The sequence below is a fragment of the Schistocerca americana genome, chromosome 2 (genome assembly GCF_021461395.2).
Source record: "Schistocerca americana isolate TAMUIC-IGC-003095 chromosome 2, iqSchAmer2.1, whole genome shotgun sequence".
NCBI lineage: Eukaryota > Metazoa > Arthropoda > Insecta > Orthoptera > Acrididae > Schistocerca > Schistocerca americana.
Genome location: NC_060120.1, coordinates 760,624,651 through 760,641,852, shown reverse-complemented (window position 1 = coordinate 760,641,852; position 17,202 = coordinate 760,624,651). Strand labels below are relative to the sequence as shown.

General features: G+C 39.4%; 1 long non-coding RNA gene across 1 annotated transcript; it reads right to left on the bottom strand.

Moving 5' to 3' along the window:
- Positions 1-13,411: 13,411 nt before the first annotated feature.
- On the bottom strand, positions 13,412-16,274 carry LOC124595723. The gene is made up of 3 exons (XR_006978234.1): positions 16,121-16,274; positions 15,890-16,015; positions 13,412-15,793 (listed from the first exon to the last, which is right to left on the bottom strand). It is a non-coding gene; the product is annotated as an uncharacterized LOC124595723 (long non-coding RNA).
- Positions 16,275-17,202: the final 928 nt, after the last annotated feature.

The window sequence follows — 17,202 nt, the reverse complement described above, 5'->3', positions numbered from 1 at the left end:
TGAGGGCGCTCCAAGAGTGGTTACTTGTCCCTTTTTGGCAATACTGCCCGTCGAATAGCTCGTTGTGGCCTGGTTTTCCATTGTGAGTGCGGTGCATGTGCGTTTATTCTCCAAGAACTGATGCTGCGGCAGATAATTCACCTTTGATACGGCCCAGGAAGGATCGTCTCCGTCGTATCCACGTTTTCCACTGAGGTGAACACTACACATCAACACCCGACGTCAAGGTAAATGATGACTGCACAATTGTAGTTTGCTCATTAATAGGCCTATATCAGACGTTGCGTAGCATGACATTACCATAATTGATTCGTTGCACTATTCGCATTTGGATACCACCATCTGTTTCGTCGTTCAGTTTGTCGTGAGAATTGCTTTTAATCCTTGAGGTTTTTTTCCCTCTAACATAGTTCAAGTTCATCATTTACATATGACTCGATGTATACAAAAATTCGCATAAACATTTTGACATAATGCGCATTACAATGGCTTACGTCTAAGGCTGACACTCCGCCCATTATTTGCATCAAACGTAGAAAATTCTTAAGTACTAAAACATTACAAAATTCCTTCTTCAATTACAGTTACTGATTAGTACAATTTGTTAACTTAAAAAAAATTCCTTTGTACATAAATACAAGTAACTTATTTACATTCCTTTACATCGTGTTACTATATGTGCATTTAATGCATCCGCATTTTATTTTACAGTCATGCATACATCAGTTATGAGAGATTAATATTTTCCTAGGGAGAAACAGAGAAAAGCATTTGCATCAGGATTTTATTTTACGCTTGCTGACTTAAATATGCTTTGGCGCCGCCTCCTGGGGGAGGGAATAAGGAATCCTATTCTACTGGTTTATGGATTACTAAGGAAACGCTATTCGTCCTTTCTTAAATCACTTGTCAGGGAACTCCCTTTTCACGGAACAGAAACGTATTAACGACTAATGTACTATATGCCATTGTGTTGCTTGTAATTGTTTACATCTACATCTACACATCTACATTGATACTCCGCAAGCCACCCAACGGTGTGTGGCGGAGGGCACTTTACGTGCCACTGTCATTACCTCCCTTTCCTGTTCCAGTCGCGTATGGTTCGCGGGAAGAACGACTGTCTGAAAGCCTCCGTGCGCGCTCTAATCTCTCTAATTTTACATTCGTGATCTCCTCGGGAAGTATAAGTAGGGGGAAGCAATATATTCGATACCTCATCCAGAAACGCACCCTCTCGAAACCTGGCGAGCAAGCTACACCGCGATGCAGAGCGCCTCTCTTGCAGAGTCTGCCACTTGAGTTTATTAAACATCTCCGTAACGCTATCACGGTTACCAAATAACCCAGTGACGAAACGCGCCGCTCTTCTTTGGATCTTCTCTATCTCCTCCGTCAACCCGACCTGGTACGGATCCCACACTGATGAGCAACACTCAAGTATAGGTCGAACGAGTGTTTTGTAAGCCACCTCCTTTGTTGATGGACTACATTTTCTAAGCACTCTCCCAATGAATCTCAACCTGGTACCCGCCTTACCAACAATTAGTTTTATATGATCATTCCACTTCAAATCGTTCCGTACGCCTACTCCCAGATATTTTACAGAAGTAACTGCTACCAGTGTTTGTTCCGCTATCATATAATCATACAATAAAGGATCCTTCTTTCTATGTATTCGCAATATATTACATTTGTCTATGTTAAGGGTCAGTTGCCACTCCCTGCACCAAATGCCTATCCGCTGCAGATCTTCCTGTATTTCGCTACAATTTTCTAATGCAGCAACTTCTCTGTATACTACAGCATCATCCGCGAAAAGCCGCATGGAACTTCCGACACTATCTACTAAGTCATTTATATATATTGTGAAAAGCAATGGTCCCATAACACTCCCCTGTGGCACGCCAGAGGTTACTTTAACGTCTGTAGACGTCTCTCCATTGATAACAACATGCTGTGTTCTGTTTGCTAAAAACTCTTCAATCCAGCCACACAGCTGGTCTGATATTCCGTAGGCTCTTACTTTGTTTATCAGGCGACAGTGCGGAACTGTATCGAACGCCTTCCGGAAGTCAAGAAAAATAGCATCTACCTGGGAGCCTGTATCTAATATTTTGTGTTCGTAACGCAAAAGTTTTTGCTTTACGTCATGCCTACCTCTTTACGATCATGTGGAAATGTAGTTTATATTCGCATGTGACGCGATATGAATTGATTAGTTTTGTTTTAGGTCACATGCCTCCGTGTTTATATGCACTTTGTAGTCAGTAGGTATGGGTAAATGTTTTGTAGTTGCACTGCGACGATGTATATTCTTACTCTTCATTTTCTTGATGACTAAATATACACATAGACATACTAATAACTAAATCATTTCTTTGAGGTGCGGCCCGTTTTTTCATTTGGTACCTGTAACACCCGTCGTAAATCTCTTCTTCTGCGCCGTGTCGATGCACTGGTCGCTGCAACACAAAAAAAAATTATAACTAACTTAAAAACTAATTGTGTTTCGTAGCTTATAGGCCACGCATATACACGGTCATCACATTCGTTTGCAGACGTTTCTCATATTTCATTCATATTTGTTTATATACGTATTTATTTACTTGCATTTGTATTCCTTTTATTCATTTACCCTGCAAAGAAAGTTACTTTGATATCTCCTACGGTATAGTATCCTTTTGTTAGCTGACACGTCCTGTATGTTTCGTTGTAATGATTTCTTTTAATTCTAGTTACTATGTATATAGCCTGTTTTAGTATTGACGCAACTTCGCATGTTGATATAAATGTAATATTATATTCCTTCGTTCCCTGATAGTAAATATAGTTGTTAAGTGTTATTATTTATTTTGAAAATGGGCTTAATACTCGTGCAGCTTCGCGTTTCTATGTGGTTGCGCCGCGAGGATAAGCCTAAACAGACACATCATTGTGGTCCAAAACCACTCGGAATTGACGTCAAAATGCCGTATACGCAAACGCGCTGCACGCTTGTCAAGTATCGAGATCCGTGGTCGAGTCGAGTTAGGTGAACCGTGAAAGTTTTCGGACCACACTGGAGTGTATGGGCTAAACTGCGATTTTCCGATATCAGTGATTTCTGTGAATGCTACTTTTCAGTATCTGTTATTCTTAACTGCGATTTGTCACAGTTAAGAGTCGCAGTTAAGGACCATAGGTCGTGTATCCCTCCGCCACTGCGATTTCTGCGACCTACCACCGTATGAAAGAGTTACACCTGTCAACACAGAAAATTGCATCTCAACAAACCTGTCATTGGCAAGTATGTTTTACGTTTTTTCTTCCGTTGGCTTTAATTTTGTATTAAAGAAACAACTGTGAAAATATTAATAGTGTAATTAATATGTAAGTAGCCGTACAGTACCGTAATAGTTCGTATTTAGAAAATGAATTCTAACATACTGTTATGTTCACAGGTACCTGAACTACATTTCAGTCACTCAGTAAAGTGATAAATCAAAATATCATTGTCAACAGATCTGAATAAATTGCCACTGCGTCTATAGACCGTTTTCGTCAGACGAGAGGTTAGTTTCTAAGCGTTTCGATGGACTTAATTACTTCAGTGAGATCGTTCTTGCAAATGTGATATTCATTATAGCAAATATTATCAATCTACTCTGTCAATTATATTGCTAGTAATTAACGACAGCAAAAATTGTTTAATAATCCTTGTGTATTTGCAGACACAGTTCTGACTCTGATTACTGGTTGCTGTACGTATCTATCCACATCAAGGCTGTTGAGAGAGACTCGTGAAGATTCAAGACAGCTCTTAGAGGATTTGCAGTTTAAAAGTGAAATAATTGTGTGAATGTTTAAACTGTGTTTTGTTGAAATTGCTGTGCGATTTTAAAGGAATAATAAATGTCAAATACAGTGAGTGAATAATGAAAATCTTGTTACTTGATATTTTCGGGAGAAAAAGGCAATGTTGCTTCTTATTAATATAATACATTTAGAGTCACAGCAGTATTTGACCAACCATAACTGATGCTGAATGTGCATGTCGTCATATAATATGAAGGGCTTATTTCAATAGTGGTACAAGTCCATTACCTCCACTTTTCTGTCTATACTGCTTCTGAAATTAGTGATCCAAACAAACATAAATAAAGGTTCATCTCTAGCAAGAAGCCATATGCTTGAATATTTCTGGTATCTCAACCAGATTTTTCAGCGCTCATTTAACTTTACGACTCTGTGTCTCAAAATGAACAAAAATGGACTTGTACCACTAATGAAATAAGTCCTTCATATGCAGACACAGCACACCGATCTCGTGAGGCCCAAGGCTCTCATAACGAAGTACGTACGTCGGTCAACAGATAACACTAGGAAAAGTAACTGCGCTTTTTAGTTGCTACTTGCGACTCTTAGTTGCGATTTGTCACAGAAATCGCAGTTTGACTCGGTAGCGAATAGCGTAGTATGAACTTTGCTCAACGGATGGCAGTGCTAACTGCGCTTTTTAGTTGCTACTTGCGACTCTTAGTTGCGACTTGTCACGGAAATCGCAGTTAGACTCGATACCGTATCGCAGAGATGGACGTAGTAAGAACTTCGGCCAACAGATGGCACTGTTAACTGCGCTTTTTAGTTGCTACTTGCGGCTCTTACAAGGGAACATCCCCATCGCACCCCCCTCAGATTTAGTTATAAGTTGGCACAGTGGATAGGCCTTGAAAAACTGAACACAGATCAATCGAGAAAACAGGAAGAAGTTGTGTGGAACTATGAAAAAAATAAACAAAATATACAAACTGAGTAGTCCATGCGCAAGATAGCCAATATTAGGGACTATGCGAGCTCGGGGGCGCCGTGGTCCCGTGGTTAGCGTGAGCAGCTGCGGAACGAGAGGAGTTCAAATCTTCCCTCGACTGAAAATTTTACTTTCTTTATTTTCGCAAAGTTATGATCTGTCCGTTCGTTCATTGACGTCTCTGTCCACTGTAATAAGTTTAGTGTCTGTGTTTTGCGACCGCACCGCAAAACCGTGCGTTTAGTTGACGAAAGGACGTGCCTCTCCAATGGCAACCGAAAACATTTGATCGCATGGTCATAGGTCAACCGATTCCTCCACAGGAAAACACGTCTGATATATTCTATACGACACTGGTGACAGCATGTGCGTCACATGACAGGAATATGTTGTCGACCCACCTAACTAGTACACTTGGAGAATGGGTAAAACGATTCTTCTACCTTGCCCGATTTAGGTTTCTTGTGGATGTGATAATCACTCCCAAAAAGTGATGAAAACATAAAGAGTATGTCACATAAACTGAAAATAAACAGTTAAATTTTTCACTCAAGGGAGGACTTGAACCGAGGACCCCTCGTTCTGCGGCTGGTCGCGCTAACCACTCCACTGTGCCAACTCATAACTAAAACTGAGGGGGCTGCGATGGGGAGGTTCCCTTGTTAGTTGCGACTTGTCACGGAAATCGCAGAAAGCAGTGCTAAATTCGACCAATAGATGGCTCACGTCTTTGAATGTGAAATACTACTTGCGACTGCTAACTGTGACTGAAATCGCAGTTAGATTCTGTGAAGTTGCTACGCTATGAAGCTTTCCATAAAGCATGTTAAAACGTTGGTCAGTTGGTACGTGTCTGCTGAGTCGTCCTGAAACGAGTGTGATCCGCTGATATGTGACCGTATTGTGAAAGAAATGTGGCTGTTATCGCACGTACACCGTAGCGGAGAAATGGAAATGTAGTCATAAATTACGTAGAAGTAAATAAATCGTACGGATTCTCAGCTTATCGGATTTTACCTGTTTCTTGACCATGTTGTGATTGATCTGCTTATTCTGTTGAGGACCAAATAGGTAAAATAATAAATGCAGTATTTCCATTACACATTCCATAAACCATCATGTATAACCGTTGAGAGAAGCTAAACATTGCCATTGCTTACGAGAAATAGCATTTGTTGTCGAGTACGCAGCTCATACTGGGGGAAAAAACAAACTGTTAAGAATAGTGGCGTGATAAGACTATAAATTTTCATTTCCTGGGATACGTAAGATTCCAGTGCAGTTATAATGAAATATTGGTTTACCAAGAGCTGTTACTTTTGTTAAAAAAATATATATGTTTTCTAAATTTATGCCTCACAGGAAGTTAATACCTTTTGCCGTCTTCTCAGTTAATTGCTAAAACAACTTTTCAGAAGAAGCCGGCTTTGTTATACACTCCTGGAAATGGAAAAAAGAACACATTGACACCGGTGTGTTAGACCCACCATACTTGCTCCAGACACTGCGAGAGGGCTGTACAAGCAATGATCACACGCATGGCACAGCGGACACACCAGGAACCGCGGTGTTGGCCGTCAAATGGCGCTAGCTGCGCAGCATTTGTGCACCGCCGCCGTCAGTGTCAGCCAGTTTGCCGTGGCATACGGAGCTCCATCGCAGTCTTTAACACTGGTAGCATGCCGCGACAGCGTGGACGTGAACCATATGTGCAGTTGACGGACTTTGAGCGAGGGCGTATAGTGGGCATGCGGGAGGTCGGGTGGACGTACCGCTGAATTGCTCAACACGTGGGGCGTGAGGTCTTCACAGTACATCGATGTTGTCGCCAGTGGTCGGCGGAAGGTGCACGTGCCCGTCGACCTGGGACCGGACGGCAGCGACGCACGGATGCACGCCAAGACCGTAGGATCCTACGCAGTGCCGTAGGGGACCGCACCGCCACTTCCCAGCAAATTAGGGACACTGTTGCTCCTGGGGTATCGGCGAGGACCATTCGCAACCGTCTCCATGAAGCTGGGCTATGGTCCCGCACACCGTTAGGCAGTCTTCCGCTCACGCCCCAACATCGTGCAGCCCGCCTCCAGTGGTGTTGCGACAGGCGTGAATGGAGGGACGAATGGAGACGTGTCGTCTTCAGCGTTGAGAGTCGCTTCTGCCTTGGTGCCAATGATGGTCGTATGCGTGTTTGGCGCCGTGCAGGTGAGCGCCACAATCAGGACTGCATACGACCGAGGCACACAGGGCCAACACCCGGCATCATGGTGTGGGGAGCGATCTCCTACACTGGCCGTACACCACTGGTGATCGTCGAGGGGACACTGAATAGTGCACGGTACATCCAAACCGTCATCGAACCCATCGTTCTACCATTCCTAGACCGGCAAGGGAACTTGCTGTTCCAACAGGACAATGCACATCCGCATGTATCCCGTGCCACCCAACGTGCTCTAGAAGGTGTAAGTCAACTACCCTGGCCAGCAAGATCTCCGGATCTGTCCCCCATTGAGCATATTTGGGACTGGATGAAGCGTCGTCTCACGCGGTCTGCACGTCCAGCACGAACGCTGGTCCAACTGAGGCGCCAGGTGGAAATGGCATGGCAAGCCGTTCCACAGGACTACATCCAGCATCTCTACGATCGTCTCCATGGGAGAATAGCAGCCTGCATTGCTGCGAAAGGTGGATATACACTGTACTAGTGCCGACATTGTGCATGCTCTGTTGTCTGTGTCTATGTGCCTGTGGTTCTGTCAGTGTGATCATGTGATGTATCTGACCCCAGGAATGTGTCAATAAAGTTTCCCCTTCCTGGGACAATGAATTCACGGTGTTCTTATTTCAATTTCCAGGAGTGTACATTTAAGGGGTAGTTGTTTGGCTACATATAGGACAGCTAATCTTTTATATTAATAACAGTTTCTATGATCATACAAATGAATTTTGATCACGCAAAAGCGGCCTTAAAGGATCCTGTAAGAAACCTCCAAGGGCAACATAAAATTCTTTAAAAAACTACTTCCTGTGTTCATTATACCACAGTTAAATGTGTGTTGTGCCATGCAGTGTCGCACAAAAACTGTATATGATTTAAGAAGAATGGGTAAATAACTTGACTGTATAAGAAACAAGGCAGTTTGCTATGGGGTGCATAGTTCACTCAGCAAGAAAGAAGAGTAAATGACAGGTTGTGTTGCAAAGAGTGTTGTCTTAAACCTTTCACATTATTTCCATTTTCCTGGCAATTTAACTATGCACACTTCACAGCTGAATGAAATATTTCATTTTGTATATGAATCCAGCTCATGCGGACTTTCTTCTCATATGGCTGTTACTTCAGTTTTGGAAAAATTTACAAACAACAGAACGCTATGAAGCTTTCCATAAAGCATTCTTGTAAACATTCTTACTGTGAGAGCATATAAAAATTTGTTCTGCACCCCTCCAGTATCACAGTACATCTACATTTTGTACCATATAATGCAGAGTAACTGTAGGTTTGATTCAGATGTTCAAATAATGAGAGATGTAAGGTATTTATTGTGCTACACAGTTTTGATTAAGAAATTGTCTCCAGAAAACACTTGTTTTACTAATGCTAATGCATCTGGTATCCTTTAAATAATGACAAGATAGTCTGATACACTACAGTCTGACAAGATGACCAAATTTAAAGAGACTACAGTAACAGCTATGTTACATTAACTGTGATTAGGAAGACAGGCTACTGTTTGCCTTACAGATAACGGTGAAGGAAAATCATTTCTGCTGCCATCCGTAAATTAAGTAGCAGTCTGACTTCCTATTGAGATAAAGCCATATGTTATTTAAACTTGATGTTGATGCTGTGATACATACAGGTTCTGAATTTTGAAAATTCCAGTAACACTTCAAATTAAAGTAAATGAGACATTGGTAACAAATGCATGTAGTGTTGCAAACTTCTTAAATAGGTACGGTACTTTGTATCTGTTACTGACAGCTTGAAGTTATCAGGTTCAGTTAACAGTGCAATTGAACATCTGAGACCACTCCCTACAAATAACTTCAGTAAAATGGAAATGACACTCACTTCTCCCCAAGTAGCAGCATCCATCATAAAATCCTTAAAGTATTCTAGTGAAGTTTTTCAAAGTGTATTCATGTGAGTTGAGTTGGACCTCAAATTATTTGTGTAATCAATCTCTTATCAGTGGAACATTTCCAGACTGGCTAAAATATGCCTAAGTTAAGCCTCTGTACAAGAAGAGCATTAAAGTGATACTATCAAATTATTGATCATTTTCACTTTTGCTGGCGTCTTCAAAAATATTTGAAAAGGTTGTGTCTACCATCTTCTTAAGCATCCGACTGCAAACAATATATCATCCAAGTCACAGTTTGGGTTCCTTATGTTTACTGATATAGAGAAGGGTATTTGCACATACAGTGGGAATAATTCATAAGAAAACAAGTTAGAGGCTACTGGCATTCTCTGTGACCTGTCAAAAGCCCTTGACTGTGAATCACAGCTTTCTCTCAAGAGAATTAGAATATTGTGATGTCACTGGCAGTGCTGCAAAATGGTTAGAGTCTGACCTAACTAAAAGGAAACAAGGGTGTCACTGCAAATACATGCAGAGTAAGCAAATAGTCTTCATCTGATTGGGAAGTAATTACATGTGGTGCTCCTCAAGGTTCCATCTTGAATCTGTTGTTTATTCCTGTCTACAGTAATGACCTCTCATCTGTTAAATTGCCAGATGCTAAGTTTGTTTTGTTGGCACATGACCCAAACATTGCAACAAATAGCAAGTCAAGTACAGATTTAGAAATTGCTACTAATCAAATTTTCACTGACAATAAATGGTTTAGAAGTAATTTACTGTCATTAAACTTTGGAAAGACCCAATATATGCAGATAAGAACCTGTAAGAAATTTGTTTCCAGGATGTGTATAATGTACAAAGCATGCAGATAGAAGCAGTTGACAGTGTTAAATTTCTCGGGTTACTACTCAGTAATAAATTCAGTTAGGAAGGGTGTGAACCACAAAATTGCTGAAGCACCCAAACAAGTTTGTATTTGCAATGGGAATGATGTAGGAGATAGAAAGAAAACTTGCTTACTTCATTTGCTTTCATATTTTGAGGTACCTCGTCAAACCGAGCAAAAGTTTTTAGACTGCAGAAGCATGTAATAAGACTCAGTTGTGTTGTAAATTCCATATAATCATGTACAAATATAAGCAAGGAAGTGGGTATTCTAACCAATGCTTCAGTATATTTATCCCTTAAAGAAATTGGTTGCAAATAACATGTTTATTTCCGAACAATAGCTCAGCACATAGTAAAATACTAGGAACAATAAGACCTATAATTGCTTACCTTGGTCCAAAGAGGAGTCCAGTTTACGGGAACACACATTTTCAATAAATTGCCAGCCCATTAAAAAGTTTGTTTCAGAAACAGCACAGTTTAAACAGAGCTTGAAAGATTTTTAGGCAGGCAGCTCCTCTATAAATGAATATCTTAACAGGGACTGTTAGACCAGCTTAAGTAAAAATGTCTTCGATTTGGTTTTACAACAGTTAAGATTAGGAGCTGTGTGTGTGATAAATTTGTTAAAAGTGCATAACTGTTTCATTCTGAGTGTATTAATTCTGTAAACATTGGCAGTCCCAGTTTATCTGTTATGTATTCACATATCTTTAAAAGTCTCCTGACATGTGAACATGGAAGTGTTATATTCAGATGGTCTTTGTTTATGTTGTACTTTGATATATTCCATATCCAAGAAACCCATCCCATTTTTGGGTCTATAGAATGAGAACTGAATCTAATGTAGTAAAATCCATCTGAGGATGTTAAACATGGCTTCAGTTATCAGCATAGATGTGTAGCCATTTCAGTTGCTAAGATCAGTACTTAAAGATACCAGTGATATTTATTATGGGTTTATTATGTTGACCATACCTGTGTACACCCAATTCAATTGATAAGCAACTCATATGGCTATAATTTATATGTAAAATATTGTCAGGATAGAACAATTGTCATATCCAATCGCTCAATGTACACTACTTTTATGTCAGGTCTTTCGTTCCACTGTTGAATCTTCGAATTGTGTGTAATGAACTGGCAAGAGCTACAGACAGTGCCATGATATACAGCCAAGCATTTTAAATGCATGTTGAATCAGAGCTTGAAGATGATATTGATTAGTTAAAAACCTTTGTTGAATTTGTATACCGTTACTTTAATATTTCCATTCCCCTCAAAACATTGGTAATACAAATCACAGTAAGGATTGTACACTAAATTAATTCCTCTGCAACAGGAACAAGACCCCTTTAAACATACATCTGCAAGTTGTGGTTTCGCCTTCTACAATACTTCACTCCCGGTCTCACTCCCTTCCCAAGGACTGTACACTTTTCATGTCTTTACACATTACTGTTACATCAGTGTGCAAATTTTAGTCTTTGTATTTTATCCTTGCTACCTTCAGAATTTCCTAGTGTATTGTCCAGCCAACAGTGTCAAAAGCTTTCTCTATATCCTCTTGTAAGATTTTTCGTAGCACCAATACTGCCTCATGTGTTGCTACTTTTTCCCAGATACCAAAGTAATGTTTCCTGGAGTCAGTTGGCACCAACCAGCTTGTCCACTATTCTTTACTTAATTTGTGTCAAACTACAACCATGACTTGCCACACTGATAGTTCTGTAATATTTCCAACTTTCAGTGCCTGGTTTTCTTGGAATAGGAATTATTACTTCCTTCTGAAATGTGAAGGTTTTTCACTTGTCTCTAATCTTGCGTACCACATGGAATAGTTCGACTTGGCTGTCTGTCTGAAAGATCTCCACAAATGTGAGGGAATGGCTACTCCAGGTGCCTTGTTTGGGTGCAGGTCTTTCATCACCATGTGAAATTATTCTCTTAGTCTATCTCCCACCTAGTCTTCATCTGTCTCTTATAATATTGTACTCTAATTTCTCTTGTTATAGTAAACAGTTGAAGTAAGAGCCCGTATTCCAACTTTACTCTTTCGATGAATTTTATACACGATCTGATGTACCTTAGGTTAAAGGTAAGTTAAACAATCACCATTCTTCCTGCTACAAAAAAAAATATTCAGAAAGAATATGTACAATCTGAATGCCTTGACACAGTGTACTTTTTGGAAAGTGGTCCATACATGAAAGTAGTTACCAGTCCTTTGTGCATTTAATAAAGTTTTTTCTGCTCTGTTCATATAACACTAAGGTTTTTGGTTAGTCTATCTCTACAATAGGATGCAACTGGCTGAAACATCCAGAAAGGATATGGAAAGAACTTAATCCAACGAAAGTGACTGCTTATGGCAACCTTTATACTTTCGGGGAACCCTGCCTCCTTTTCACGAGTTTGTAAATGACTTTTTTCTTAATCTTCCTTAATGTGGCACTAATCAACTCTTCCATCATAACAGTTACCAGCAACAACAGAGTGAAACTGAAGTAAGGTTGTGATACATAAGGAATATCAGTCACACATGTTACCTATGTGGATTGCTAGTGTTTGTAACAGAAGCCTCTTTAAGAAATTTAATAAATCTAAAAGGAAAACTTAGCAGCAGAGTGCAAAATCACATGACATTCAAGGCAAAGGTTTCTTAGTTGCATGTGAAACATACCTTGAAGAATATACTTTGCTCCTGCTGAACTAAACCAGTTAAAGGGCTCAAAGTTGTACTGAAGTATCACCATTATGTAGTACTACTACTGAATGCAGCCTGTTTTGTCGGCTTTGGTGAATAATAGTCAGTAAAAACCTTACTAATTTATATGAAGCTGGTATCTGTACAGATACCATTGGTGATCTTGCAGCTCTCGAAGAATGAAATTATAATGAAATCCAGACCTTTAGCCGCTTACAGGTGTTGATAATTAGGTATATTCTGCACACAATTTCTGATCTGTTATTGCCACATTTCCCGTGAAATGATAATATCTTACACACACACACACACACACATACAGAAACAAATAATATAAATATCGATCTATTTTATTGGGCATTTACATATGAGTTCACCTTACCACAATCAACGTTAAAAATATTACATGAACATAAATCCATCTGCCACACAGCAAAAAATAAGCTTAAATGGATAATTCAAAATTTAACTTGACACAGAATAGCCTTAAAAAATTGAAATTTTATCAAGTGTCATCAGTGAAGAACTAAACATTTTTAAGTGTTGATACATGAACTGCAATCCAACATAATGGGTTACAAATACTCAGTTTAAGAATAGAAAACATTTCTCCAACTACAGTTTTACTTCACTTGGCTCACACTGGAAGGAAATCCTAGGTTTACCACCTGACAGTGGATCAATACTGTGGCTATGGCAATCTCTTCCACAATCACCAACTGAGGAACTGTTTACAGTTTGTACAGAAAATTTGAAAACTGTTTTTCTTATCAATCAGGGCACTCATTTCTAAAGCACCTCCTTCAACTGTCTCAAAGATAGCTGATGATGATGTCGTGTGACAAGGGGCTCCCGTCGGGTAGACCGCTCGCCTGGTGCAAGTCTTCCGATTTGACGCCACTTCGGCGACTTGCGCGTCGATGGGGATGAAATGATGATGATTAGGACAACACAACACCCAGTCGCTGAGCGGAGAAAATCTCCGACCCGGCCGAGAATCAAACCTGGGCCCTTAGGATTGACAGTCTGTTGCGCTGACCACTCAGCTACCGGGGGCGGACTCAAAGATAGCTGAAAGACTATCTTTCTGCTTCTCCAGCAAATCAGCACACACACACATGCTAACAATAGCTTGTAAAGGAAATACAAATTCAGGTGCACGATGGAATGACATCACACAGCCAATAATTTGGCTCTAGATACATTTATTGATAATTTCACTGGGACACACATACCAGGTCTAATGAATACTACGTTTTACCCCACTGAAAAAAATTATATTCACACATATTGGACCTTGTAATGTACAAATAAAGCATTGTTTGACGAGACTAGATTGCAGAATCGTGCTGACGAGTGGCACAAGGAATAAAGCAATCACATGATTTATTACAAACATGGTATAGGTGCCAATGGAGGAGTGAAACCATCACTTTTTTCTATCAGAGCTGTTAGCAAAGAGATCTTTTGAAGTAGTACAGGGATAGTTGTTATATGCAACATACAAAACAAATGATGTGCCTTTATTTTTTTATAGCCGTAAAGAGTAATGTGGGTTATTTGGTTTTCTTTTTCATTCAAGTTGAAAATGCGAGATCCATTCATGAAGCACTAGCCATTTTCAAGGATTGGAATCCCATCTACTGGGTTACTGATTTCTTATAGTCTGAGATAAACGCAACTGATCAAGCATTTCCTCAGACAAAAATTTACTTGTGCCTTTTCAGTCTGAAACAGGTTTGAGGAAGATGGCTGAATATATACCAAATGACATAAAGAGATTTCTGGGCATGTGGCAAGAAATTTCAGAATCACCAACAGAGAATTAACAGATCATACAGAAGAGATAGTGAGGCTTCTCAGAGAAACAAATATGCATCACTGTACGTTAAACAGCAGTGGCTATTGGTACATGAAAAGAGAGTGGAAGCTTATGAGGACAAGGGCAGTTTTGATACCATTGACATTACAAGTGGAGTTGAAGCCATGACAAGATTGTAAACTTTTTTTTTCCTAAAATGGAATACAGATGGGACCTTGAATGGGGCTACTAGGGATATAAGAAATAAATTTCTTCCAAGCCTAATTAGAAATTACTGTCTGCAGAATTCTGCCATCAAATCATAACAGAGATGTTCCACTGTTTTTTCATTTATTTATTTATTTTTAAAGCAAGTTTGTGAAACATGTCATGCAGTGATATGCACCAGGGAAAGTTGAGTTAACTGCAAGATTAGCGGATGTGAAGTTGGACAATGTTTTGTATGGAGAGTACAATGTTCAAAGACTGTAATTATGTTGTAAGCTTTGCTCTACCAAACTGCACATGTGAAGATTTTGAGATGTATAAATACCTATGCAAGCATTTCTGTGCAATCTTTATTTTCTATCCAGAGTGGGGTTTTGATAAAATACCAGAAAGCTGCAGGAATAGCCCATTAATCTGTCTTCACGAGATGTACAGGTTTGGTTTCAGAAATGTGTCTGCAGTAATTTCACATGAAGACAGTAGCAATGAGGACACAGTTGAGGAAACACATATAGAGCATCACACTGATACCTTAACCATTTCTTTGCAGCAATTTGAAGTGAAGGTGTTGTTCAAACAGGTTTATAATCTCACATACAACTGTATCAACAGTGAAACATTATGAAAAGTACTTGAATCACTCAGCAGCTGTGTGCCAGATTTGCAGTTAGCTAACCCTGAAATTTGTGGTCTCCCCACAGCTGTGCCATCAAATTCCCAACAATAATATTAAGTAAGGTGCCATTACTTTTACAGGGCCTGGCATAAAGACCCCTCTCATTGTAATGTTCATATATTTGTGCCTTAATGGATAATTAACTACTAAGGAATAGATCACATGGAGGTCATAGCATTCCATTTGAAGGATCAACCAATAAGAGCTATCTAAAAAATAAAAATAAGGGAGATCTTTATGCCAAGTTCTGTAAGCAAACTTTGTCACACATTTTAATTTTTAAGTAGCAGTAGTGAAAAATATTTCTATGTGGAAAGTTAATAAGGTAGTTGTATTGACCGTGATTTGTATTTCCTTTAACCAAGCAACAATGTCTACTTCTCATTACAAGAAATTCTTGGATTGTTGAGAAACTGTTCAAAAATTACAATCAAGTTGCAAACATTTATGTGCCACAACAAATGGCAGTTTGATACACACGTGAAACACTATATGGATTGTTTTCCTTCAGGAATACTATCAATCTTCCAAGATATCCTTGGAATATAACAGTCTTGATGCAATCTGGTGTGAATTTTCCCATGGACTGAAGGCCAGAAATCCATCATAACTGAACCTAACAAATAAATTAACAACAAGTAATTGAGTTATGCAACATGAAGACAACTGATACACATGTTTTCAAGGCAGAATTCCAAAATTTAGTACTCACTTCTTTTGGTGCCCGATGACATTGCTCACTAGCTGCAATGCCCATAACTACTTTATAACTGAATTTAATAAACGTTACTGGTATTCCAGTAACAGTAATTGCTTCTGTGTGGTATCTGCAGAAACTCTGCAAAGTTATTAAGAACATTAGAACCAAGGTGGTAGATATCCAATATGTAGGTAACTGATACACATTAAGCTTCCAAAGCAAATAAAAAAACTCTATACTTACTTCATTTGGTCCCAATGACATTGCTGACCAGGTACCATATCAAGGAAACACTATACTCTTCTGTCAGAGTGATACTGGGCAATCTCACTTGTTCATTAACATGGCAGTCTTTATCTTTTTCTCTGTTTCACGTGAATCGCTAGACATGTATTGAAGCAAGTGCATTCTTACTTGGAAAAAGAAATGCAAAATCTTTCCTCCATCAGTCATACGACATCTCAATATATATCTTATTTATTTTTTCCAACTTTTCAACTCTCAACATTGTCCCATATTTAAATTAACCTAATTTAAAGTTAAAATCTTTTACTTCATATTTTTAAAAGTTCACAAGTTCTACACTACCATCTAGTTTAATTCCTCAGAAAAATCTTTTCTCTGATGAACAATGAAAAATCCAGGATGGAATGTAATAATATTATGAAAAGGATAGTTGTTGCTGCTCACCAAATAGTGAAGATGCTGAGTCACAGAAAGGCACAACAAAAAGACTGTCGGACTTATCTCTCGGGCAACAAGGGCCTTTTCAAAAGTGCGCACGCGCCCACTCACTCACAAACACACACACACACACACACACACACACACACACACACACACACACACAAATGTAGCAACTATCCTTTTTATAATACAGGGTGATTCAAAAAGAATACCACAACTTTAAAAATGTGTATTTAATGAAAGAAACATAATATAACCTTCTGTTGTACATCATTACAAAGAGTATTTAAAAAGGTTTTATTTTCACTCAAAAACAAGTTCAGAGATGTTCAATATGGCCCCCTCCAGACACTCGAGCAAAATCAACCCAATACTCCAACTCGTTCCACACTCTCTGTAGCATATCAGGCGTAACAGTTTGGATAGCTGCTGTAAGATCAGGGCTTCTTGGAGGCCGTCCAGAACTTTTCCCTTTGCACAAACACCCATTCTCTGTAAACTGTTTATACCAACGTTTAATACACCACCTATCAGGAGGTTTAACACCATACTTCGTTCGATATGCACGCTGAACAACTTTCGTCGATTCACTTCTGCCGTACTCAATAACACAAAAAGCTTTCTGTTGAGCGGTCGCC